The sequence below is a fragment of the Podarcis vaucheri genome (genome assembly GCF_965113315.1).
Source record: "Podarcis vaucheri genome assembly, chromosome: 4".
NCBI classification, from domain to species: domain Eukaryota; kingdom Metazoa; phylum Chordata; class Lepidosauria; order Squamata; family Lacertidae; genus Podarcis; species Podarcis vaucheri.
Window position 1 is genome coordinate 80,565,557 of NC_138762.1, and position 26,198 is coordinate 80,591,754.

The following is a 26,198-nucleotide window of genomic DNA, read 5'->3' on the forward strand; positions in this document are numbered from 1 at the left end:
CGAACCCGGTTCACCAGATTACCAGTCTACCACACTACACCACACTGGCTCTACAGTGCCCCATGGACCTGCCAAGCAATGCTCTCCAGTACAGAAGAGAGAGCCCTACTCCCTAGAAATCAATACCAGGTTGCCATCTTTATTTTAAATGATCCCTGTGCTCTGGATTTGACCCCCCCCCCCGAATATTAGTTCATGCTCATGCCCACATCAAGCACACCTCCACCTGCAGATTTGTGCGTCTCAAACTGCTGTTAAAGGCGCATGAAGAGAACAAGGCCATTCCCACCAGCCAAAGGCAGTGGTGATGTCCGGGTTGCGCAGTCGGCCCTGTTCCTTTCCGCTGCCTTTCCCCTTTCCCCATAATAGCTGAGAAATAAAAGCATAATAAATGAATCGCTACCTATCAGGAAGATTAAAAGGTGGCTTAACTATATGTAACTAATTTTGAATTGATCTGCCGGAGTTGTTTGAAGAGGTAAGCGCTCCCGCGTGTCTGCAGGAGCCAAAAAGGGGTGATTTATCAGGCGCTAAGAATAACAAGCATGTTTACAAGCCTGCTATTATGTTTTAACTGCCAATTTCTCTTCTCCGAACTAAAGCAGTTTACTTTTACTATTATCTGAGCTAATTGGAACTTTCTTTCGGGGTAGGGAATGCAAAGCAGGTTGTCCCGGAAATAAAATCCACTTAACTCTCTGGAAATATTGGCCTTAAGACATCTTCACCTGAAATGGAATATGAGTCACTGGCCTCCCTCCCCCTGAACAAAAGTCTCTGCTTTTTAAAAGCCCTCCATCCACTTGCCTTTAATTGTCTCCAAGTGTATCTGTTCCCTGTGCCAACAAAGCCACTTCCGAGCTAGGGAGGAGGTGGGGTTGCAGGCTTCACGCCCCTCCCCACCCCCGCGGGCCTGGTTTCAGCCCCGCAATAACCCAGGGAATCCTTGGATGCATCATCCCTGGCCCAGCCAATCGGCTGGGCTGGGGAGCGTGGCCTAGCTGCATTTAGGTCTGGCGCGGCCGAGGGTCTCCCTCTTTGCCGCGCAGCTTCCAGCCAGGTTTCTGTCACAACTCCTCGGTATTGGTGGTTAGGCATTGGTAGGGGTATTGTTCTATTGTTATGCAGATGATGGGGGGAAGGAAGCGCCATCACCTTCCCCCAAAACAAAGGGTAGTCCGGTAAAGGGTAGTCCTTACCGGTCTTCAAGCAAGCGGGCTGAAACTGGTTAGTGTTAGGACCAATGCCTAAGCCAATACAGCTCACCAAGGGGGAAGGGGGGAACTTGCCATGCAAACAGGCCTCTCTCCCGCAAGATTCAGTTTTAAAACTCTTTCCCTAATTGGAGCAGCTCTTCCCCACCTCCACCATCTTTTCCTTGCTAACAACTGCAGGTTGTTGTTTTTCTTCCGGTATCTACTCTTTACATGTGCGAGCCCAGGAGTCTTCCATATTTTGAGACCTGAGACCCAAGTTTAATTCAAACATGCCTGGGGGGGGCACATTTTTATTTTATTTTTTAAAAAAGTTACCATATATTTGTCATGAAAATTCTACTCAGTATAGATCCAGAACTCTGGGCATATAGTTAGCAGAGTAAAAACTTAAACACGTTGCAGGATTCCCCAAAAAATAAACCAGAGGCAATTAATATTTCATCCAGTAGAGCTTTACTGCGACTGAAGGCAAATGGGCATAAGGGTCACAATCCAATACATTCAGGATTGGCACTGTCCATAAGAAATCCTGTTGCAGTAGACTTAACTCAAACTTAAAATAACTTCTAATAAGTCTAAACCTTAACACTATATACAGAGCACCACACCAAAAGGAAGAGAGATAGAAAGAGAATACAAAATCCAGGCTTCTTCTGGTCACTTCTTATAGTCAGCATGACTTTGAACAGAAGAGATAACAGAACCAGTCTAAATCAGCTGTACTCGGCTTCTCTGAAGGAGTAACCCAAACACCATGAACCTTCTGCTTGTTTCTTTCACACAGAGAAGCTTCCAGAACCCTCTTAAGTGAATTAGAATAGGGAAAGATCTTCACACATCAGATCAATACTTTCTGTACCAAGAAATGCAAACTGACAGTATTGATAGACTAAATTATGATAACATGAGAGCCAAGGTTACAAGTGTTTGCACACAAAAATCCACACCTGGGGCCATTCCACCACACCACCCTGCCTTATTTTCCAGCATCCTATCATGGAGGGGAGGCAGAGTGTTAAGTTGTGGGTGAACATATCAAACGACACAGCGATTCTTCAAACTGCTCTTGTTTATTCAGAGGCCAGAACAGAACTGAACTGAAGGGTTCAGTCAGCCTGCTTATATAGAGCTCCAGTACACATAATTGTAACAACTTTCTAAAACTATCCAATCCATGAACATCACTTTCGATCCCTTATTGTAGGAGCCATTGATAGTGTTATCCTCCACATTTGTTCCCCCTAATTGTCTTCTAAAGCCATCTAAGTTAGTGGCCATGGCTGTCTCTTGTGGGACTGAACATAATTTCGGTATGCATAGTATGCAGAACTTTATTTTTTCTGCCCTGCCAACATTCAGCTTCATTCGAGGTTCTAATATTATAAGATCTACCTTCTGCCCTATCCTACATACACACACACAGCATTTTGCAACAACCTAGAACCTGGAAGTGTTATATTATTCCACTGGTGTTCGGTCCACCACAGAAGGCAGTACATTCACAGAAGTTTAATGTGTTTTAGTGATAATGTTCTTTTGAAAAATCTATAGAGAAGCTATTTCTCCTCCATAGAAAGACCTATATACATCAGATTTAGGGGATAATTACATTCATTAGATTAATGGAAGAAAGCTGAAGTGCTCCTCCTACTCAGTATTCCTATAAATTATAAATAACATTCAATTTGCTGTAACTCCATGGAGGAGACAGTGCCCTTAATCTTCAAATGGATTTCAAGCTTGAGTTTTCATTAATCAGAGGGTAGGGAGGGGGGGCAAAGAGAGAGAAAAAATGGTTCTTTCCAATGTATTTCATATTTTAGCAAGAAATAGCAAAGGTGACAGCAAGTCTTAGGTGGGGAATAAAAATAAAATCTTGCTGAGGAGAAGCCCACAGAAAGAGATTGAAGATTACTCTAGAGAACTTTCAGTAATGTAATAATATTCTGTGTCAAGAACAGCCTTAAGCCAACGGTTCACATCTCATTATTTTAGAGGAGAGGCAGTCCGTGGTAGGTGACATTCCGAGATTCAAATCTGAGGGCACAATGGTGTTCTCATTCAGCTTTCTGATGTGGAGCTAATGTCTCATGATGACCTGCCATATTTTGATTTAGCAAGCCATGGTGCGTGGCTAGAGTCACAAAGGCACTGGCTTTTTCAGGCTAATTCCAACACCACATTGGGCTTCTCGCTGATCTCGCAGCAGATAAACGGGGATAAAACAACCGGTAGAATTAAAGCAGCTAAAACTGATGGGATTATCTAGGAGGTAAAGAACTCTAAGCAGAGAAGAGGGGCAGAGAAGGAGCATCTGGGAGTACATTTTCTGCAGCATTGCCTTCTTAAATAGACCATGCCCTGAACTCCTGAAGCAATTGGTGTGCATAGCAGTTGGTTATACAGCCAAAGGCCAGAGTGGAAGGAAGCTGGAGATTAGAACTGATGGGGAAACAATATCAACAGAAATTGGAAGCAGGGACGTGATGGAATTCATGAAGGCTACTGGGCATGGTTCAGAAGTTCTACTGAGTTCAGTGGGTCTTACTTCAATGGGAATTAAGTCCAGGGTTCTTGAACTATTATGCAGGTCACATAAATATGTGGATCTTTAGGGTGGCCAGAATCAAAAGAGGACAGGGCTCCTGCACTTTTGATAATTACGTGGAAATGAAACATACAGGGCAATGCTATACAGTAAGTCAGAAACGTACGTGAGGGTTACACTCTAGGGATCACACCTAAAGCCCAAATTGTGTATGGTCAGAACACATTGGGTTCAACAATGGGTGGGACTGCCCAAGTTATTTCCCCCTGATGTCTTTCCCCTTTCAATTTTTGAAAATATTGGAAAGCCCATAAAGCTGAATGCACACAAGTTAAATGTGTGCAAATTGCGGATTTACTGTACAGGTCTACTCAGAAGTAAGGCTCCACCTGCACTATAGACTTAAAGCAACATCACACCACTTTAAACCATCATAGCTTCTACCAAAGAATCCTTAGTTTGTGAAGGGTGTTAAGAGTAGTTCTGAAAAGACCCTTTTCCCCTGACATATTTCCGGACAGAAATTGAAATATTCATTGCTATATGTTGTGTAAAAAAAGCTCAACAACTTTGGGTTTTTCTAAAACAAAACACTCAACCATTTCTGTGGTTTCCATTTCCTACCTCACAGAGCTATAATAATTCCTGACTCTCAAAAAAGTTCTTCCTGCTGTTTAGTTGGAACCTCATTTCTTGTAACTTGAATCCACTGGTTTCAGGTCCCAGCCTCCGGAGCAGAAGAAAAGAAGTTTGACCATCCTTCATGTGAAGATGGTTATCCTATCTCCTCTCAGACTCCTCTTTTCCAGGCCAAACTCCCTCAACCATTCCTCGTAAGACTTGCTTTCCAGACCCTTTATCATCTTGGTCTCTCTCAGTAAAGAGCTGGTGTTGGTTGTTTGGCTGGAGGGAGGGAAGACTTGATCTTCTCTGGCTCAGGTTAAAACTTGGTCATACAAGAATGCGGGATGGAGGGAAAGACTGTAATCCTTGTTTCTTAAGCAAGCATTATGGATCACCAAGGTCATATCCCAAGCCAAGGAATTATGGCACTTGACATATCTACCGTATTTTTCGGCCCATAGGGCGCACCTAGTTTTTTTGGGGGGGGAATTAAAGAAAAAAAATTATTTTCCCCCCAGGTGCAGTGCTGGGACGGGGGAAGCCCGAGCTTCCCCTAACCCCAGCCCCCAGAACAGGCAGCTCTCCACAAGCTGTGGGAGAGCTGCACGAAGCCCGAAGCCTGCGACTTCGCGCAGCTCTCCCACGGCTTGCGGATAGCTTCCTGAAGCCTGGAGAACGAGAGGGGTCTGTGCACACCGACCCCTCTCGCTCTCCAGGCTTCAGCGAAAGCCTGCATTCGCCCCATAGGACACACACACATTTCCCCTTCATTTTTGGAGGGGGAAAAGTGCATCCTATAGGGCGGAAAATACGGGAATTATTAAGCAGACTACAAATATTTATTTTTGTACCTCTGATTTCCTTTTCGCTGCCCTTTCCTGTCCTGCGGTGTATTCCTTTAAAATGTTGTTTACAGAGCTACCTGCTTTATTGAAGATTAAAAATGCAAAATGTAGCCTGAAGTGCTTGGGTTCCCAATCCCTTTCTGAGCTACAAGTTGGGACCATCCAGCATCTAGTCACCTTTTGCAACACTTTGGTATTTATAAACTATTCATACGGATATCCCACAGTTACATCTCCGCCCTATCGTGTTCTCTGAATATACTGCTCTGCCTTGAGCCTGAAATGCAGCAACTATGTCTTCTCTTCTCTTTTCTTTTGTCATTTGTTTTAAAATGTTTAAAACTCCCAGAAAGACACTTCCGGACCTGCAGCTCCGTACTGCAGATCATAAAACCAACACAAATAATTTAGCTTGAATTTGTAAGTCTGTACCTGCTAGCGATCCATATTTCATGGCAATGTACATTTTTTATGAAATAAAGAACAGCATTCCATTCCAGAACAGAACGAAATGAAGAGAGACTATAAATGAAGAGAGTACGTTTCTGAGCACAATTCAAAGCCCTAAATGGCCTCGGCCCAGTATAACTGAAGAAGCGTCTCCACCCACATTGTTCATCCCAGACACTGAGGCCCAGCTCTGAGGGCCTTCTGGCGGTTCCCTCCCTGTGAGAAGTGAGGTTACAGGGAACGAGGCAGAGGGCCTTCTCGGTGGTGGCGCCTGCCCTGTGGAACGCCCTCCCATCAGATGTCAAGGAAATAAACAACTACCTGGCTTTTAGAAGACATCTGAAGGCAGCCCTGTTTAGGGAAGTTTTTAATGTTTGATGTTTTAGTTTGTTTTTAATATTCTGTTGGGAGCCACCCAGAGTGGCTGGGGAATGGGCGGGGTATAAATAATAAATTATTACTATTATTTTCTCTCTTTTTTAAGTGCAGCTCCTGACTTTTCCTATTCAAAGTTCTTTGACTTCTGTTATGGATGAACCTTTCCCATACAGACCAGGTGAAAGGTACCAGCATCCTACTTGTGTCCACTCTGAAGAAGCTCAGGTATGGCTTGTTCTGGCTTTGTTCTTTGGCTTGTCCTGCCAAAGGTGTTAAAAGCTTCCCATCTGGATTCTGCCTCCATAGGAAGGCTGTAGCTCCTTGGCGGAGCTTCTGTTTTGCGTGCAGAACTTCTCCAGTTCAATTCCTGGTATCTCCAAGCAGAGCTGCTGAGAGATACATGATGTTGGGTTGATCTAACACATATTCCAGTCTGAGGCCCACATCTGCTTCTGGGCAACCTACCAGAGACCGCATTCCAGCAACAGGCAGGACAAGAGACAAAAAAACAACAGACATGGTCAGAGGCAAGAGCTGGCAGAGAGCAATGAATGTGAATTTTACCCTTGTACAGTAGGACAGTTTCTCTATCCTCCATCTAGGCAACCATAAGGCATTGTCCGATCTCAAGGACATAGTCCAGCCAGACAAAAACACTCAAAGAAAGTGCAAAGTGCATGACCCCTTCCATAGCTGTCAACTTACAGGTTTGAAAATAAGGGACCAGCAGCCTCGAAAATAAGGGATCAGCAGCCAAAATAAGGGATCAACAATTATTTTGATAAAATACATATTTTGTTGCGTGCAAATGGCTTTAGATACCTATTAGGTCCATAAATTACCATATAGCATATATTCAACACACAAAAACAACAACAATTTGTTGTTGACAAAGCACAGCTGGACATAGAAAGGGCCCCATTACCTTCAGTAGCTTATTTAAGGGACATCATCAATAAGGGACAGCAGCGGGACATGGAGCTGGGATAAGGGACTGTCCCGCCAAATAAGGGACGCTTGACAGCTATGACCCCTTCCCATGATTCCTCCCCTTCAAACTACTGGCAGCTGTGTACTGTAGTGTTTTTAAGGTACTGCTTGCATAATATGGCACCGAACTATATATTTGTGGGGAAAACTAAGAAATAAAGAGTATATGTTTTACGAAGAGAGAGTGCAAAGAAGCAGGATCAGTGAGGGATGTGACCTGCTTGGGGGAGAGTCAGGAGGACCAGACAGAGATCTATAGAGGAACCCTTTGGTCTGAGATTCCTCCTCTATCAATGCAGTCTAGAGGCTTTCTTCTGCAAGCCAGCTCTGTGTGCATTTATCTATATGCAGTGTATATTTCCAGAATGGCAATTAGAAAACCCCTTCTTCTGTGTGTGTGTGTGTGTGTGTGTGCGCGCGCACACACACACACCATATATATCATATGGTTACCGAATGACAATTGGAGGACTTGTTCCTCATTTGTAAGCCTCTTTCATCCAGATAATTGTATACATCGCCTAGGAAAGGATTTGCTATCTCCCTGCAGAAAGGCACACAAGTGAATCCCTTTCGCCTTCTTCTTCTCCTTTTTTTCCTGGATCACAGCCACTGCTGCTGATTCCTTTCGAGAACAGGCATACGATTCAGAAAGGAAGGACCCCAGTCTGTGAATATAAGTGGTGTTTTGTTTACTCCTCTCCACGTCCTCTCTCCCCGCCTCCCCCAATTTTCATACTCAGTTCAAAAGAGGATATTATCACTGTTAGAGAGTCTGCGCAAATGAGATTTGGAAGGGAATTAAATTGGCCACACGCAACAACAAAAGAAAAAGAAAAATGGAAAGTAGGCGCTTGCCTCTTACTTAAACTACCTTTTGCATTTGGGACAGGGGGACTTTGGCAAGGCAATATAAGGTGGCAACTGAGCTGCAGATGTCATTGGCAGACCCCTCCAGGGGAGGAGGGGGAAACCTTCTCCTTTCATAAGAGTTGCACAAATGTGCAGTCAGCCATCTCCTAAAAGGAATAAGGGCGGAATTATCCAAGAAGTTGGCAGACTGCCATGTTGTTAGAAGGATTAATATACTGTATGCAAAGATACTGTATTCGTATTTTGATTCCAAAACAACTTCCTTTTTTAAAAAAAATAAAAATAAAATATTATTATTTTTAATGGCAGCCGAAGTCGGACCTCATTAGAAGAAAAAGGTTGGCATTTCACCCTTCGGAAGAAAGACAAATTGTGGAAGCCGTCCCTAGAAGAAAGACAAATTGCGGGAGCTGTCCAAAGTGTCAGCTAATGGGGCCCCTTCTGCAAGGAGGATATGGTTAGTGTAAACTTTTTAATTGGCTACACCAAGGCAAGATCAAACCCTCTAAACGTTTTTGCTCCTCGTGATCGATGAGCTCGTGGAACCGCCACCAGAAGGCTTATTCTGCAGGCGGGACAGGGGGCAGGGGAAACAAATAGCTTGATTTGCCTCCATGTTGATTTGACATTTGAGCGGCAAGAGTCGTTTTCCGCAGTCGCCTCACACAGCCCAGACTTCAGACAAATCCCCCTTGATTTGCTGAGCTACCCGATCCTTGTCAGGATTCTTTCTCCTACAGCGCCCTCTGCTGAAAGGAAAGTGGCATGGAAAGGCCAGTAAAATAAAATAACCCCAGCTATTCTCCCTCAGAGCCTAATAAAGATATTGGATTTGAAATTAGGGCTTTAACTGTATTGATTAGGATTCGTATTAGATCACTTCGGTCAAGTTCAGGCAGGCAATCCTGCTGCCAACTGGCCTTTCATGTCAAAATTCAGCCAAGGACTTTGACTATCACGGCCATGATGTGTTTTAACATTGCATTTTTTTATATTCTTGTTACCTGCCCTGGGATCTTAGAATGAAGGGTGGGTAAGAAATCAACTTTTTGTCATTATTATTAATTTAATGATCAGACTTAACTCCACCATACCTAGTTAGAAAAAAAGACACGTATTCACTACCATTATATTTTATTCTGTTTCCGTAATTTTAACTTATGCAGTCAAAACACAATTTTGTCTTTTCTCTTGTTTTTGTCGACTTCCCGCCCCTTTCTCCATGGAGTTGTTGTTTCTCTCCTTCTGCTACATCCAATCTTCTATCAAATCATAACTACAGTACAATATTATTATCAAATTAATTCTGTTGCCCATAGCTCAAATCCTACTCATGAGTTAATCATACTATAATATTTCTTTAAATAGTCCAGAAAAGGCACCCATTCTTCCATAATACACTCTTCGTTAGATTCTCTTAATTTTGCTGTTGATTTCGCCAATTCTGCATAGTCCATCATCTTGACTTATCCATTCTTCCTTCATTGGAACGTCTCCTTCCTCCCATTTCTGCACATATAGAATCCTAGCTGCTGTTGTTACATACATAAACAGCTTTAAAATTTGGGGTGGGGATTCCTACCCCTATAATCCCCTAACAAAAACATTTCGAGCTTTTTATATACAGTGGTACCAACTTAATTCGTTCCGGAGGTCTGTTCTTAACCTGAAACTGTTCTTAACCTGAAGCACCACTTTACATAGCTGTCAACGTTTCCCCTTTTTAAAGGGAAATTCCCTTATTCTGAATAGGATCCCTCGCAAGTAAAGGGAAAAGTTGACAGCTATGCACTTTAGCTAATGGGGCCTCCTGCTGCCGCTGTGCCACCGCTGCATGATTTCTGTTCTCATCCTGAAGCAAAGTTCTTAACCAGAGGTACTATTTCTGGGTTAGCGGAGTCTGTAACCTGAAGCGTATGTAACCTGAAGCGTATGTAACCCAAGGTACCACTGTATATACAATCACTTTAAACATCTTTTTTTATCTCATTGTGTATCATTTCCCAAAATGCCCTTGCTTTCTTGCAAGTCCACCACATGTGAAAAAAGGGAAAGGAATTAGAGAACCTGTTTGCACTTCCGACAATACTACAAATCATAAATAGCAAACTGATGAGAAAAATACCCCCAAAAGGTTGCTGGCAGAGCCATCTTTAGCATATGCGCCACAGGGGTGCAAAGATCTGCCCAATGCCCCAAATTGCCCCACACTCCTTGGCCATCATCCTGAGCTCCTGCGGTGGGGAAGAGGCTGCCTCGTGGCTCGCCAGGCACCGAAAGGAGCTGCAGGAGGACTGCAGAGAGGTGGAGGAGGACGAAGGGGGAAGGTGAGGGCAGCAAATCTCTAGGGTGCCACCACATCGGCTATGAGATCTTTGCCGACTTCACAGAGAGTTGCTGCCCAGCAGAGGCAGAGATGCTCCTTCCCCTTGCTGCTACTGCTGCTGCCACCACTGCTTTCCTTCACCTTCCCTGTCATCCTGGTCCTCTTCTCTGCAGTCCTCCTGCAGCTCCTCTCAGTGCTTGGCTGGCCACAAGGCAGCTGGCACCCCCCAGAATTTGGTGCCTGGGTGCCCCGCACCCCTTGCACCCCCAGGTAAAGACAGCCCTGGTTGCTGGGTCAATGGCCATTGTCTGGTGGACCACCCAGTGTTTTCCTGGTTTCTTGCTGTTGTTTAGTCGTTTAGTCATGTCCTACTCTTTGTGACCCCATGGATCAGAGCACTCCAGGCACTCCTGTCTTCTACTGCCTCCCACAGTTTGGTCAAACTCATGCTAGTAGCTTCAAGAACACTGTCCAACCATCTCGTCCTCTGTCGCCCCCTTCTCCTTGTGCCCTCCATCTTTCCCAACATCAGGGTCTTTTCCAGGGAGTCTTCTCTTCTCATGAGGTGGCCAAAGTATTGGAACCTCAGCTTCAGGATCTGTCCTTCCAGTGAGCACTCAGGGCTGATTTCCTTCACAATCGATAGGTTTGATCTTCTTGCAGTCTATGGAGTCTCCTCCAGCACCAGAATTCAAAAGCATCAATTCTTTGGTCATCAGCCTTCTTTATAGTCCAGCTCTCACTTCCATACATCACTACTGGGAAAACCATAGCTTTTCCTGGTTTCTAGGTTCTTGCAAAGGATACTGTTGAATACCTGTACCTTGAACAACTCCAAGAAGACTCCATGTTCTGCAGCAAGAATGCAGACACAAGATCAGCTAGCACCGATGAGTCGTGCCTTAACCATGAAAAGATAGAGAATATGCACTTACTCTAACTTTTTAAAGCACATCAGTGGATGGAAATCCTTGGCACAGGGGAGATTAAACAGATTGTGCCAGAAGACTGCAGCTAAGAAGACTTCTCTCCACTGTGCCCATCCACCTATGGGTCAAGTTTGGTAGCCCCATCACAAGCCACTTGAGGAAATGGAGTCTTCATAAATCAAATTATTTTTTTTAGCAAAGAAGAATGCACAGAAGAACAGAAGTAGAATGTAGGAAAGGGCTGTCAGTCGTGGAGCTAATTGGAATTGATGTCTAAATGGTGTGCTGTTAGTCAGTTTAAAAACTCTATTGGAGTAGCTCTTGTTTCAGGCTTCGGCATCAGTTGTGTCTCAATTAATTTGAGTCACAGGAAGTAACAATGGAGGCCGGCAGCCAAGCCAATTATTTACAGCAGGCAGACAAAGATCTTCTGTGCAAAGGCATGCAGGGAAACAGAAATTTACAGTAGGTGAGTCATGAGCCTTTTCCTGTGAAATGTAGATTTACTGTGCAGAACCTTTAAAAGGGCCATGCATGGCGGTGCATGCTGATCTAAGGCCAAAAATACATACTGGATGAGGTCATTTCAAGGCTGTTAGCTTACTATGGAGTATTGCACATGAAAGATATTCCATTTGCCTGCTAATGCAACACACATGTTAGTTAATGTCTCTCATCTTTATAGTTTTCAGGATTATGTAAGACACACAGCAAATATTCTTGGTGGGGGCTCAGTTCTACCACCAGATAGCTTGGTATGGTTGCTGCTCATGACCAGGAAAGTTAGTGGTGGGTGAAACCAACCACAGATCTCTTGCCATTCAAATCTGTCTCTGGAAACTGTTGAAAGAAAGAAAGAAAGAAAGAAAGAAAGAAAGAAAGAAAGAGCCGACTGGTTATAGATGATATAGATATAGATATAGATATAGATATAGATATAGATATAGATATAGATATAGATATAGATATAGATACAGATACAGATACAGATACAGATACAGATACAGATACAGATACAGATGACATAGATATATAGATATCCCTCCTAGACCAGTGGCTTCCAAGTGTCAGGCTGCTGCCACCAACTCCCGGCTGCTTGCCCAGGAATGTACAAAGACAAGGGAATGCTTCTTACCGTCCTATTTTTATTCAGTATTTACAGAGAGAGGCTATAGAACTCAGCCCCTTGGATAATGACATTGCCCCAAGTAAATCTCCACACACACCCCATCTCGCCTACTTCCTCATTCGTCATCCCTATGGGTGCTGCTATGTGCCCTTCTCCCATACCTTAAACAGCCTTCTCCCATACCTTAAAGACCCATTCCAATGCAAGGCTACCTACAAGCACAGATAGCTGAATACTCAACTCGGTGTAATACAGTCATACCTCGGGTTACAGATGCTTCGGGTTGCGCGATTTCAGGTTGCACACCACGCCGAACCCGGAAGCACCAGAACTGGTTACTTCTGGGTTTCGGTGCTTTGTGCATGCGCAGAACCGCTAAATCGCGCTTTGGGCATGCGCAGAAGCGCTGGATCATGACTCACGCGTGCGCAGACGCAGCGCTGCGGGTTGTGAACGCTGTGGGTTGTGAATGTGCTTCCTGCATGGATCACGTTCACAACCCGAGCGTCCACTGTAAATGCATTTTTCAAAATCACCTCCCTATCTTTCGGAGTATCTGCAGACTCAACCTATCACCAGCCATTTCCAAATCCTGAGGTCCTGAAGGGACGTCGTTGGGTCCCATGCCTCGGGCACTTTATTCCCTCAGATTTCACCAGTAGTGCTTACGGCGCTGGGACTGTTGTGCGTGCCATGTTTGGCATGGGAAGAAGGTGGAATGGGAGTGGAACTGGACAGAATGGGGGCAGGGCCAGGGAGGAATGGGGCAGGTGGGCTTCCACATGCTCTACCAATGCGCTATGGCCCAGAAAAGAACCCGTACATAAATGGGGGTGGGGTGGGTTGCCTGTACAATAGAACAATTTACATCAATTGTCCCACCCATTTCTGCCTGTAGCTTCACCCACTAATGCCGTGCAGTCCTCAAAAGGGTGCCCAGAAATGAATGTAGTCGCCAGGGTGCAAAAGGTTTCTCATCCCTGCTCAGGTCAATGCCACGTAAGCGGAGCACATGTGGCAAGAGAAAGGTGAGGCCCGCCAGCGTCAGAAGAACCAATGAGAGGAACCCAGTGACCACAATATGCTCCTCTCCAGCAACCCTCACCCTCATACTTCCACACTGAGTCGTGGTTTGGTTTAAAATTGCACAAGAGCTGTGTTGTGTTTAATAGGGCTTTTTGCTGTGTTAATATCCATAACAGCCTCTGTGTGAAGCAGCTCTTGCTTGTTATATTCCATTCAAAGAAGGAAGTAGGATGCCACACAGTCACGAATCTTAACGATCTTTATTTTCTGCCCTCTCTTTAGATTCAAAATATGCTACTTTTGTCCAGCAGGGGGCACTATGCTACCTATTTTACTGCTGCTTGTATCGCACATAGCAACTTTTGTCATGACGTTTGGGGAAAGAACTATGTGTTTTTTAAGTTTCCTGATAGACAATATTGATAATCAGTATGACTCTTTTTTTTAACTACATACATGAAGCTATGTGCCAAATTTGTTCCCAGCTCAGAGGTAAGAGGCCATAACAATTCCAAAGTCTGTTGTGTTCATTATTCCAAATGTCTATACCACGCCTGGTTGTTTTAAGAATGTGCCAGTGTGATTTAAATTGTATGTTGTATTTTTATGCAGTGAACTGACCTGAGATCTACAGATGGAGGGCTGTAAATATAATGAATAATAATAATAACAACAACAACAACAACAACAACAACAACAACAACAACAATAATAATAGCTTCACAACCTGGTCCGAAGTTTGGCCCTGCTGTTAGCCAAAGTGAAGCCACTACCTCTGGCAGAAATAGCGATGAGGCAGAAAATTGATTCCGTTCGCATTTACATGCAAACTTGCCTAACTTTCAGTGTTCGAAACAAGATGAGGACTGAAGCAAAGCTGCAAGTTGCACTTCTCCAGGCAAGTACCATTTACAAAAATGCATACGCTGAAGTAAGGTGACACTAGTAAAAAAAAAAAAGGACATGCAGAAATGCATTGTATTGTGGGCATCTGCTTTGCATATTAAACAAAATTGCATTCAAATATGTATATTAGGAGAATTTTGCAGTAAAATGCTGGTGGGTTTTCATGAGGACTTCTTTTAAAAATGCAAACTGTGCCAGAATGTGTAGAAGACCTAAACTTAAGAGTAGAAAAATGAGAAACTGAGATGAACCAAAATGGACAGACTCCCCGCCAATTACCTCTGTTGTCCCTAATCTGGTCTGCTGCCTCAGGTGTGGCAGACAATGCTGTCCTGTCACCAAAGGTGAAGCAAGATTCAACTGCCAATTCACTTGACTTCTGCATGATGCCTTCCTTCACCTCAAGCGTCAAAATATTATTGGCCTGCCCTAAAATCTCACTTTAAGTATTCTGCAAGGGGAATGGATTTTATATGGAACTATACAAGTTCTATAGGTATAGATATTGGTATAAGGCATTTTGTTTTGGTCAGTACTCCCAAACCTCAGTGTAACTCCACCCCCTCCCACAAACAAACAAACACCCCTAATTCCACACATTCCAGTGCCCTTTCTTTCTTTCCTTTTGCTCCTCACTAACCAAACACCCAGACGTCTCCTCTCCCACTTATTTCCTTACCCCCCTGAGCTCTGTGCCTGATCAGGAGTCATCAGCTCTCACGGAACTGGCATCCAGTAAAGTGTGCAGATGTTCCCGTCGGGATGATTTGCATGAGAACAAAACTTCAAATGTCGCATGGAAAAACCACGCAAAAGTCACAATTCAAAGCCTCACTGCCTCATCTGAGAAATACATGAGGCAACGTCGTCCAGGAGTGCGGCTGTTTTTATCCCATTGGCATTTGTGTTTGGCAATGCTTTGTTTAATGATTTTATTCAATGTTCCTAACAAAATAAAATAAAAGCACATCATAAATCGGAGGGTGTTTTTTTGTTTTGTTTTTAAAGCTTTGGAATACTTTTTTTTAAGCCTCATGGTTCTGGTCTGAATTTCAAGAAAACATTGCTGAAGATCTTAACATAGGGTTACCAGACATCCCCAGTTCCCAGGGACAATCCCCGGATTTGCAAATCTGACCCCAGATTTGCAAATCTGTCCCCGGGAAACGTGGCAGTAGCAGCCTCAGCAGCCCCGAGGCCGGCCTGGTAGCACAGTTGGCTCTGGCTGGCTTCAGGAGCTGCTTGCTGCCCCCGCCACTGCTGAAGGGGAACCAGGGACGTCCGGTGGTACAGATCTCCTGCCCCCTTCCCCCTTTGTTTTGACAGATCGGGGGAGGCTCGGGAGTCACGGGCGGGCAGGCGCCGCCCAGGAGGGGCAGAAGGCGCATGGTTTCTCTGCCAGGCAAGGTGCAAAGCCCTTCTTTTGCACCCTGTGAAACATAAATGTGCAGAGTTTATTTAAAAAACAACAACTGGGCAACAGCCGCCCACCTCTGACTCCCAAGCCTCTCCTGATCAGTCAAAACAAAGGAGGAAGGGGGCAGGAGATCGGGGGAGCACCGTTGCCCAGTTTTTTTAAAAAAACTGCGCATTTATGTTTCACAGGGTTCGAAAGAAGGGCTTTGCGCCTTTATACAATATGCATATGTACTTGGGCCCAGGGTCTTTTGCCTCACCATCTCCACTACTGATTCCCTGTTGCTAAGTTAAAGGTAAAGGGACCCCTGACCATTAGGTCCAGTCGTGGCCGTCTCTGGGGTTGCGGTGCTCATCTCGCTTTACTGGCCGAGGGAGCCGCCATACAGCTTCCGGGTCATGTGGCCAGCATGGCTAAGCCACTTCTGGTGAACCAGAGCAGCGCACGGAAACGCCGTTTACCTTTCCGCCGGAGCAGTACCTATTTATCTACTTGCACTTTGACGTGCTTTCGAACTGCTAGGTTGGCAGCAGCTGGGATCGAGCAACGGGAGCTCACCCTGTCGCAGGGATTCGAACCACCGACCTTCTGATCGGCAAGTCCTAGGTTCTGTGGTTTAACCCACAGCACCACCCACATCCCACCCACGTCCCTGTTGCTACTCAGCTTCAAAACAAAAAAAGGGGGGGTCCCCAGATTTATTGAAAAAAATCTGGTAACCATATCTTAACAGTGATCTCAGTTCTCCAAGTGGCAGGACTTACCGCCGCCAAAATGGCACCCCCACACACCTGCATGGGGAAACGTCAAGGGTTGCCGAAGTAAAACAACAACAACAACAATTAGAGAGAGAACACCTATGGGAGCAAAAACCAAAAAAGGAATAAAAAGCAGCCTGTCTTACCATGCTCAGTAAGGCATGGAAAGCTGTGGTTCATTACAGGGAAAATAGAACGGAGTATCTTGAATGATGAACTGAGGAACTCCTCGCTGAACCATGAGGCAAGGTGAGGTGACTGCCTCAGGTGGCAGGATCCACAGGGGCAGAAGACTAGGCCTTCAAGGAATGCATCGCCTGCTTCAGTGGTGGTAGCGACAGTTGAAGTGCTTTACTTGGAGGCCAGATTTAAAAATTAACCGCCACAGTGGCCTGTTGGCAAATAGGAAGCACTGCTGGTCTTCTTCCACACTTGCTCTCGATGTAGATTTTTATACTCCCCCCCCCCTTTGTTCCTGATACAGATCTTCACTCAATCCTTCTTCTCTGGCTTGGTGAGGCACCATTTTGTTGTTTACCTCAAGTGTCAAAAATGCCTGTTATCATAGTCATTTCTCTTGTAACTTCACATGGACTTGAAGGTTGTCCTCAGATAATAAACTGGGCTCAGAACTTGTAGGAAAGTTGTGACACTGTGTACAAAACTGCAATCTGAGTAAGATCCTCAGAGTTAGCTGAAATAGCTAACTAATAACATTTATTGAGGCATAAGCTTTCCTGGACTAGAGTTTAGTTAATCAAATGCATGAAGTATTATCCGTGCTTGACAGGAGTTTTTCTCTCAGGATCCCAGTTCCATTCCTATCAAAACTGAGCAAACAGGAACAATAACAATTGATAGCTTATATGCAGAAGTTGGCAGACATCCTGAAGGAATTACTTTAAAGGTATTTCAAGAAAACTAGGCATTGAAATATTTCAGCATACAATTTTTTTAAAAAAATAAATATTCCAGCTCAATGAATAAAATGTTTGCACAACTCTACTCTGCTTCATCTGGCTTGCTTGGCAGTAAACTGATGGGAATCACATCAATGCAAACATGAAAGAGAATATACCACTTCTTACTTTGCTGCAAATAAAGAAAATTGACAGTTTTAATATCAAGCAGGCAACATTATAATGTCTGCACCCATGGGGGGAAACTACTTTCCCCTCTGTCAGAAAAAAGCAGAGTCCAAGAGTACATGATTATACCTGTGCAAGAAAGTGGAAAAATTTCAGGATATGATAACAGAATTGTAATTGGTCATTAGGTTTTTATGAATAGGTGGCAATCAAATGACATGCCCTAAAGTAATCATCCTGTACAAGATAGCAAACCTAACTTAGCTGCCCAAATTGAGGTTAGAAGAACACATGGATTTCCACAGACCTGGATTGGCATCTACTTATATGTGCTTTATGTATACACATCCTCTCTCTGTGTCTCTGTCTGCCTCTCTCATTCTGTGAGAGGTGCTCCCTTAACCAATTGGGATGAGGATGACTTTGAAGCTATCAAAAAAGAACTGTCAAGATAGCACTCATTGCAGTATTGTTTGTGCTTCTATAATTCATACAGGTTCGTAGCTTTGATTGGAATTTTGATGGAACAGGTGCCCTGATTATTGTCATCTGGACAAACAAATTTCAGGTGGCTAGCTGAGTTCTGGGCAAGCTTCCATCCATGTTTACCATTTTGTTTTTGTTGCTGTTTGCTCAATTGCCTTCATAGCATAGTTTTTCTGTCTTTTCATAGACCCAGTGAAATTATCCTGTTTTGCTCTCCATATTTCCTCAGGTCATTTAACATGCTTGGCTATATTTCCTTTTGTGTTGCTGCATGAAAGATTGATGTGAGGAAGGGCGGGGGGGAGCATGTAACAGACAAGTCGTTGCCAGATAAAAGATTTTGGCAGAGAAAAAGTCAACTGACATATCTTAGCCATCTTTAAAACATTCTTGAGATTCCGGATCAAATTTGTTTTTTTGTTTTTTTTCTTTTTAGAGTGAGGGGTTGTTTCTTATTTTTGCATCCCAACATTTGATTTATTGATAATACATGGATGTACAATGGTTTAGTTGAGTCCGGTTGCAGCATTATAAACTACAGCAAAAGAATTAAAAAGCAAAATATTCAGGGGGCTGAATTGAAAGAGCATAGGAATATATGAAAACATGAAGCTTCCTTATATCACACCAGGCAATTGCTCCACTATGTCTCTTAAGCCTTCCCAAATTAGTCTATTTTATTGTCTCTGTTCTTAATTCTGGATAGGGTTTAGGCTTTAACACTGATTTATTATCTCTATAGGGTTTTATGTTCTGTTTCTGTACACCATGTATTCTCTGAATGTAAGGATGTTTATAAATTCTGAACCAAATAGACAAAATATTGTCTACACTAACTGGCATTGGCTTCCCAGGATTTCAGTATCAATTGCTGCACCAGCAGGGTTCCACTAGTACAATGGGACTTCTGTTTCCTCTCCGCCCTTCATACACCTTCCAAGTCTGCACTGGTCCCCAGCCCTCCAGAGATGACTTTGTGCAAAGGTTCTGGAGGTGACAGAAGGCTGTTGAACCAGTGGAATTACAGCATCTTTCTTAGCCTGAAGATGCCAAGCTTGGAACCGGGGACTCTCCACATGCAAAGCAGAGGCTTTACCACTGAGCTACGGCTCTTCTTCATGTTCTCTAATTTTTTGAGACAGCAAAGGGAGATGGGGAAACAAGGATTTCAATGTGGGGCTCATCTTTTTCTCCACTTACCTACCCTTTGTCACCAAGAATGACAGGCCCAGGGAGACAAAAAGAAAGCAATGGGGTGTGTTCTGTTACAAAAACAATAAAGTTAGTTTTCCTTCAGATTATTTATTTAAAAAAAACAAACCAAGGGCACAAACCCTTTTTTGACAAATGCTACCCTCTCACAACCCCTTTGAGAGTACTGGATAATGTCTTTCTGATCCCCAAAATTGGCAGTCTCCCTCCCAGGCTTGTGTGTATAGGTTGCTGTTTTAATAATGCTTTACGCAGACTTTCCAACCTGATGTCCTCCAGATGTTTTGGACTATGACACCCATCATCCCTGATTATTGGCCATAATGGCTGAGGCTGATGGGAGTTGTAGTCCAAAACGTCCTCACGGCATTAAGTTGAGGAAGGTTGCTTTAATAGAATCATTCTATAAAGAGGGTCTCTTAGTAAAGTGAGACTGACTTATAGCATGGGATGGCTAACCTGTAGCCCCCCAGATGTACTACAGTGTGTATCACCCCTAACCACTGAACATGTTGTTTGGGAGTGATGGGAGTTGGAGTCCAGCAACACAGGTTTTGAAGCAAGATTCGTTTTAACATTTTCTCTTGAAGACTCCCCGCCCCCCCCCCAAAAAAAAGCTGATCTCACAAATCCAGTTTAAAAGCTTCAAAAGTAAATGCATGGGACACTTTGGCCTCTGTCCATGGTGCTGATTAGCTGTGTGCTTTGTATATCTCCAGCATATAAGAAGCAGAAAAGACGAATAGTGTTGTTTGCACCTACTGGAAAACAAATTAGGTATATTACATAAACATATTACATCCAATTGCACAGGCACTTCTGGGGAACCTCAGCTGCATATCTTTTATCTGAATTAAGCCATAATATGAATATGGTATTTTTAAAAATTACAAAAGGAATTGAAATGGTTGAGTAGCTTTGGGAAGATTAGTCCTTGGGTGTTTGTAGTAGTCACATTTCAGATATATTGTAGCTGCAATCCTATACCTATTTACCATTTTATTTAGTGGGACTACTTCTAAGTAGGCATGTAGAGGATTGTGCTGTAAATAGGCAGAATCCAGACTAAGTTAATTGCACCCAAGTCCTGCCAAAATCAATGCAAAATGTTAGTTATGGTTTAACTCATCTCACTGGTGTTAATGGGAACTAAGTGTGAACAAATTGGACTGGACCCAGCCCAATGTATCCAGTCTTCACTTGCATCTTGGTCACTGCACTTCTTTTCTCCTCTTTTGTGATTTCATTGTTGTGTGCCTATCGTATCCCTTTTTGTAACATAAACTTGTGGTATCTTGAAAGGCCAGATATTGTAATCTGATGTACAAGCTTTTGTTTTTAACAGAAAAGGCAAGAATAAAGCAAAAAAGGGAAATTCACAAAATCAGTACAGTTTTCCTCAAAGGTCTAGGGTAGGTCTAGACCCATGGACTAGATCCCAAAGCAATGTTATCTACACCCTGTCAACACTACTAAATACTAATCAAGGTGTGGTTGAAAAAACTGCTGATGGAAAAGGACATTGTTTTCAAAGTTGTTCAAGACAGGCATAGTCCACACATGCTCCAGACATCCAATATTTGCAAATAGCTTTTCCATCAGCAGTGTTGATCTCAAACCATCTGACAGTAGCCCATCATCAAAATGTATAAATAAAATATCCATATCAACATAATATCAAGAAAACAAAAACAAGTCATGTGACTGCAATTTGTTTTAATATTGAATTTTAAGTTGTTGTACCCCACCATGACACCTGATGGTGAAAGGTGGGTTAAAAATGGAATTCATTCGTTCATAACAACAAGTTCAATAAATACATGAAAAATAATTGAACAATATAAAGATTATAAATACAAAAAAAGGTAGAGTGTTAATACATGTAAATGTAGAGGGGCAAGACTAACATTCACAGAATGAGGAGTGACTACCGTATTATAGATCTAGAGCACATGTGACCTAGATGCAGAAAACAAAATGGTAGTGCAATTGGCTACCTAAACGACCCTGGCCAATTACACTGAGTGCTTTCAGGAAAGGGCAAAAGAAAAAAAATTCATGGGGTATGAAACTAAAATAGATTATTGGGGGGGGCTAATCCTGCTTCTAAATGGATGAGCAGTGCAGAGACCAAGTTGAAGAAAGGGTTTCTTCTGGGACAGGAGTGGAGAAACTGTGGTCCTCCTGGTATAGCTGGATCTCAGCTCCCATCATCCATGACACTTGACCACACTGGCTGGAGCTGATGGGATCTGAAGGGCAACAACAACAGCTGGGTAACCAAAGGTTCCCTAACCCTATGGAGCATGAGTAACAGAAAGGAGAGGGCCCTTGTGAGACTCTGGTTGTGAGGGGTTTCTGTCAGTAAAAACTGATAGAATTAGCCCCCATGCTGAATATAGGCAGCCCTGGCATGAGTAAAGAATGGAAAAAGAAGCATGATTTGACTTTGACTTTGTGAGGCTTCCTTGAACATTAGCTGAAAGGATTTCAGGTTCTTGTAGGTTTTATGTCGTCTATTTGAATCGCACAAGGCCTCTCATGTTTTCTCATTAGGTCTAACAACTGTGTCGCTTGCCTAGCTCCAGTGTATACATAATAAATTATGAACCACTTTTGAAATATGGTTTTGTAAAAAGCTTTCTAGGCTGGGGGGTGGAAGAGAGGAAGCATAGAGTCTCTGTGTAATTTGTTTAAAGTTATAAAAGCAGAGGCTGCGACAACCTCCTAATAAATCTGTAGAAGCACCACTGTACTAAAAAGCAGCTTTGTGAAAATAGACTAATTTATGGCCTTTCTGTCTCACTTCTTTATGGGCACTTCCGTCTACAGCGTCAAAAATGAATACAAGTGGAGAAGACCTAGAAAAGCTGAGTGAACCAGGTCCAAATTAAATATTGAAGATCCATATTATGAATCCACATGTTTCTCCTCCCTGTAGAAACTAAATAAGCAAATCTGTTCTCTCTATACAGTGGGGCCTTGGTTTACGAAACTTAATCCATTCTGGAAGTCCGTTCTTAAACCAAAGCGTTCTTAAACCAAGGCATGCTTTCCCAATACAGCGGGGGACTCAATTTATAAATGGAACACACTCAACAGGCAGCGAAACATGTTCTTATTCCAAGGCAAAGTTCACAAACCAAAACACCTACTTCCGGGTTTCCAGCGTTCTTAATCCAAGTTGTTCATAAACTAAGCTGTTCTTAAACCAAGGTACCACTGTATATGGTTCTTTATTCTCCTCTGTCCAGCACACAGGTATATGTATGCAAGCCCTCTGAAGTATTATCCAGATATGCTTTGGGCATGGTCAGCGAACAGTACTGGATAACAGGTATGAAAAAAAATATAAAGATGTGCCAAACAAAGTTTGGGCTGTTGGCCTTAGGCTTTCTGTGAAGTGAGGAGTGGCATGTCCGTGAGGTAACTGGGCTCCCATGATGAGGCCCTGTGCATCACAGCTGTCATGTAAGGAGATGAGGCCTTTGAGCAAGGCAAACATCATACGCTAAAATGGTAAAATGGCTGCGCCATCCATTTGTCCCACAATGATGATGATCAAATGGTGAGGGGAGAGGGAAGGCCATCATAAAATCCTTCACAAACCCTCCTTGCAATTTTAGCCCAAACATATCTTTCTGTTAGCATCAATTTAGGGCCAGTCACAAAAGGTGAAGGGAAGGGGCTGGTCCCCTTCTAATTCCAGTTCTGTCCTTCCTTCAGCTGGCTGGGTGGACTGTTTGCTTAACACTACAAGGAGCCTCTCATCTCGCCCTACTCCAATTGGACTGAATGTGGAAAGGATAACGTTTCCACTCCACAACCCAAGATGGCCAAGCACAACTCTTTTTAATCTCTCATTTAGGACAAAACAAAATGGCTATAGCTCCTCTCACCATTTGCAATGCTTTCTCCTGCTCCTTCCCTCATCCGCTGCATAGCACACCCTGAAATCTGTAGACCATAGCAGGTGAGGAAAGGATCCAATGACAGGACCACGGAGTGAATAGGGAAGAAGAGCTGCAGTAGAGCTCATCTACTACTTTAGTGAACGAGTAAACAGTGAAAGGGTGTGTCCAGGATCCAGATTGTGAGATGTCAACCCTAGAACAGGGGTTTCACCCTTCAGATAAGTGACAGGTGAACCTGTAGCAGAGGTTAGGAGACTTGGCTAATTATTGTTAGTACCCTAGCTCCTTCTTAACTATGCTTTTGGGGAGTTTGTGGCTTAGTTCTAAAGTGTGCAGAGCATACTAACAAAGATCAGTCTCTCTGCACAGCCAATCACCATGGCTAAAGTAAGGCATCTCAGTCTTATTATTGTATTTGTTATCAAGTATAGCCTACTTTTCCTCCAGAAGGAGATCAGAGCAACATACGCTAAAAATACTAAAACAATATAAAACAAGGAATGGCAAACTATATGTAATCAAATTGAAAACAGGGCTTTCGGTTAGCATGGACTTTCCCATTAAAGCCAGGTTTACGAACTTTTTGGGTGGCAGATGCTTAATTTAAGAAATGCTTTACAGCAGAATTATCAGAAAGCATACATACATACAGAACTAAGGCCGCAGACTAAAACTGCGGCTTCCAGGATGTCATTCATCTTGAGTGTCCCAGTACAATTTCTTTAAGCAACTACAGAGTCCCCAAAGAAATTATCCGGCCATTGATTAGACAAACCACCTGCCTGGAATTGAGGGGGGAGGGGAAGAGGAAGGCATGGAAATGGAAAATCTTTCTGAAAGAAATCAGCAGTCACTGATTGCTTTGAGGGAAGATGTGGATGGGCTCGTGTGCTCTTGGAGTCCCAGGGAGTCTATATATCATAGTGATGAGGTTCTTGGTCATAAACTCACAGAGAGCAAATGAGACAGTTTAGTTGCTTCTTTCATTTGGGTAATAGTCTTCTACTCCATATGAAAGCACACTAGAGTACTTTGCTTAAGCCTGTTTTGTGTAGGATAACTTATCAGAATACTTGCAAGGGAGGGGGTGAACCCAAAACACCTGCCACATACCTTCATTGTGTATATTTTCACTCTTTTTCCATGTTACATAGACTTATTTTAAAATGAAAAATGTTGGTCTACTCCCCTGGAAAGATATCTGTTCCATCACTTAAGGGTGCATAACAGCCTGCACCATAAAGGAATTGAAGTTTGCAAGGGATGTTCTTCCAAGGGCACTTATTCAGATGTCAGTTCTGTTCAAAGAAGTCAATAAGCTGAATGTGCTGAATGTCTCACCTGAAAGATCCTATTTAAAAAGCCACATAGACTTTTGTTAATATGGCAGGTAAGGAACAGGGCGACATACAGGATTTTGCAGAATTTGTCATTTGAATTTTTAAGCTAGTTTTGTAAGCCGCTGTGAGAACGCCTGTGTGCAATACAAGTGCACAATTTTAATAAGGGAAAACAAATGTCTGTGAAATGTAAACCAAGAAGCTGTAATCAAGAAGCTATATATACTTTTGTCATTTCATATCTATACAGCCAGTCCTGTGCATGCAAACTTGAACAGGTTTCACTGATTTCAGTGGAAACTTATATCCACAAAAATGCCCTTAGGATTTCAGGCTAGTATGGCAATAAAGAAAACAAGTGCAATACAACTTCTTGCAGTATTATTCTTGTTTGTCCTGTTTATCTCGAGCCAAGTGCCTGGATAATGTGCCCTTGCACCTGAAAACTGCCATTGTCCAGGCAGCCTGGATCCGAGCCCTCTTAAGAGCTGACTAGGTACAATTCAACCGCGTGAGACATGGGCTTCCTCTGCCCATCCTCCACACAATCTTCATGATTGCCCACCCCTCCCACTGTAGACCTTCCTCTTCCTGCCTATAGCCTGATCAGCCGTGTCCCTTGCACAAGCAAGGACTGCAGGCAGGAAAATGAAGGGTTAGAAATCAGAAGCCTGAGCCATGGACAGATATTCATATATAAGGATCTAACTTTTGGGAAATAACTGGTGGATGCCAGTTAATTCTGAAATCCCACTTGTGTGGGAAACTACAAAAGTAAAAAAAAAGAAAAGCTGACTGCCTGAATTAAATAATGTGGGGATCGACTCACTCTTTAGCCAAAAGAGACCCCAGTAGAGTTTAAAACAGAAATACGTGCAACGTTTGCAAAGTGTGGGAAATATAGGTTGTTAGACCTGTAAATATCCCAGTGTTAAGCACTGATAATGTGCTTCCCCACCTCTACCCATCTCAAAGTGAATAGACTACAACCTTAAGTAAGTTTAAATGCTTTACTTACAGTAATCAGTGGTCTCACCCATGCATCATTGAATGCTACAGCAGAAACAACATTGGTAAGGTATTCTTGGTTATGAAATACAGAAGTTTGGAGCCTCAGCCTCAGGCATCTGCTAAGTTACATGGTTCAAAGAGGGAGGGGGGAGAGAGAGAGGAACAGGAAACAACTTTTGCTTCCTCCCTCCCCAAAGGTGAGAAGTCACAACCAATCTGAGTCTTCTCTACCAATACAGAACTTTGTGATCCTTAACCCCTTTCTTACTGCTGAATATGTACTGTTATGTTTGGCTGTGTTAATCTCCCACACTAACAACCCAGAGAAAGATGCCCAAACAATCTGGGATAGTAGAAGCACTCATTTTATGATGGGGTCACTAATACTTAGCTCCATCTGGAGCTATTTACTATCTTAAAGCAGGGATGGGGAACCTGTGTCCCTCCAGATGTTGTTAGACTGCCAAATCTCATTTAACCAACTTTCATTTCAGAAGATGACCATGGGCAAATGGCCCACAATGGTCCCCACATGGAAGCTGGTGAACAGTGCTCACCTGCATCACCAATAAGTACAAAATTTAAAAGGGCTCTTTAACCTCATACATATTTACTCAAAACTAAGTCCTGCTATGCTCAACGGGACTTGCTCCCAGGTTCTGCACCTACACTCCTGCACAGCTGCTATCTCGTACACTGGGAGTAAATATTCAAGCTTTGACTGGGTCTTC

General features: G+C 43.3%; 1 protein-coding gene across 6 annotated transcripts in view; it reads left to right on the forward strand.

Annotated features, from left to right (window-relative positions):
• The first annotated feature begins 16,807 nt into the window (after positions 1–16,807).
• The window catches only part of SLC5A7 (solute carrier family 5 member 7), a 34,663-nt gene continuing 25,272 nt past the window's right edge, over positions 16,808–26,198 (forward strand). For 2 of the 6 annotated variants that reach the window (XM_082218685.1, XM_082218687.1), the window contains exon 1: positions 16,825–16,930. The gene's annotated coding sequence lies outside the window, so the exon portion shown is untranslated. Of the gene's footprint in view, positions 16,931–22,456; positions 22,540–24,270; positions 24,507–26,198 lie in introns of all 6 variants that reach the window. The other 4 variants (XM_082218690.1, XM_082218688.1, XM_082218689.1 and 1 more) reach the window with 4 other exon arrangements.